This window comes from Phacochoerus africanus, chromosome 13, assembly GCF_016906955.1.
Source record: "Phacochoerus africanus isolate WHEZ1 chromosome 13, ROS_Pafr_v1, whole genome shotgun sequence".
Lineage (NCBI taxonomy): Eukaryota > Metazoa > Chordata > Mammalia > Artiodactyla > Suidae > Phacochoerus > Phacochoerus africanus.
Window position 1 is genome coordinate 51,132,276 of NC_062556.1, and position 1,974 is coordinate 51,134,249.

The window sequence follows — 1,974 nt, forward strand, 5'->3', positions numbered from 1 at the left end:
CTTTCTCTAAAGAAACTTTCCTGCCCCCATCCCCTGCTTTTAACTCCTTGCCTTCAACCAGCGCTACAAATGCATTCCTGGCTTCCTGGCAAGCTGTTGATAATGGCTGATAAGGAGCCTGAAATACAATCCATGGCCACTCTCGGGAGCTCAATTATTCCTTGGTTGTGGAGAGACATTTCCCTCTTATCATCAATTAATATTTTATGGGTTGCTGGTTCTTTATCTTACCTTCATCCCAAACAATGTACTTTGTGAACTCTTTCCCCTCCCCCGCCTCTGCTTCTCAGGGTCTTGCCCACTCCTCCCAGGGTGATGGGCATTGCACATGGCACGTTGCTCCTAATGCAGCTCATCTCTTCCCATCACTGAAGGCAGCCACTCATGTCCACTTAAGAGCAGCCCTTGAAATTCATGATCTGAATGAGAAAAAGGAACTGAGTCTTACCTGGTTTTGAGCTTTCTTTTGGTTCCTCCCACACACCACTCAACTCAGCCTCACACAGCTGAGTCCTATCTTCTCGGGACACCCTCCTTCTCCCACCGTCCCCAGCATCTAACTTGGTCTCATGCTTCTGGTCTCAACATAAACTTTATCACTTCAGGGAGACCTTTGCTGACCTTTGCACATACACACCAGGTTAGCATCCTGTGTGTTATGCTCCCATAACACCCACTACTTCTACTTTAACAGTAGCCCATACAGCTGAGCCTGCTTCTTATTCAGATTGTCTTTCCCACTAGACTGTAAAGATCACAGGGTCTGGTTCTTTGTTGTTAGGCCAGCAGATAGCAAAAAATTTCTTAAGTCAATAGACTTTCTATTTTATCATAAAACATCACAAATGAGTCTGAGGAATCATCTGGCATCTCGTTGTCTCTAGCTGAACAGCTCAGATCTTAGTCATCATTCTGCTGAACTTTTTCAGAAACATAGATACCATCCAAAAATTTTCTGATATCCTTGTTCTTTTTTTTTTTTTTTTTTTTGTCTTTGTGCCTTTTCTAGGGCCGCACCTGCAGCACATGGAGGTTCCCAGGCTAGGGATCCAATTGGAGCTGCAGCCGCCAAGCCCATGCCAGAGCCACAGCAACGTGGGATCTGAGCCACGTCTGCAACCTACACCACAGCTCATGGCAATGCCAGATCCTTAACCCACTGAGCAAGGCCAGGTATCGAACCCACAACCTCGTGGTTCCTAGTCGGAGTCGTTAACCACTGAGCCACCACGGAAACTCCTGATACCCTTGTTCTTAACTGCCGTGGCTTGCTGAATCCAAGCAGCTGAATTTGATACCAGTCCAATGCCGTTTCCTTCTAGAATCAGCTCATCTTCAAGGGCTTGATACTGAACAAGCAACCCCTGGCCTCATCCAAACCCTGTGGATGAATGTATCAGCCCCAAAATTTCAGATTTCAACAAGAAAGCCACTCTCCTGAATAATGACATTGACGGGGAAGTGAGCGTACACAGACCGCATCTTGTAACGGAAGCCCGGTGTACCACCCTTGACCATATTCTGTACATAACCCCGGACGATGCGAACAATAGCCAGTTTCTTTCTATTTCCCCACCGTCTGTCAACCCGGAGCCTCTTTTTTCTTTTCAAGGAGCCTGAGTTCTACATTGATGTGGTTGAAGTCCCTCCTCAGAGTGCCTCTGGGGCCCTTCGCGATGACTGTGTGTCCTTTTAGAGTGATGTCAGCATTTTCTGGAATGTCCACAGTCTGACTGCTGACAATGGTCTTCATTCTCCCAGGCAATGGGGCAAACAAGGATAGCAAATTTGTATCAAGTGAGTGAATAAAGGCAAGGATCATATTTGAGTCTTTCTTGCATCTGCCATAACACCTAGCAGAGTAACTGAACTGTAATAGTTAACATTCAATAAAATGCTCATGGGTTAAACAGAGGAATAAAAATCCCGAGTTCAGCGGAATTCAGCACAACCCCAAATCAGGCGGGAAAATCC

General features: G+C 46.2%; 1 pseudogene; it reads right to left on the reverse strand.

The window, feature by feature from the left end:
• Positions 1-900: 900 nt before the first annotated feature.
• On the reverse strand, positions 901-1,753 carry LOC125113252 (60S ribosomal protein L9-like; annotated as a pseudogene).
• Positions 1,754-1,974: the final 221 nt, after the last annotated feature.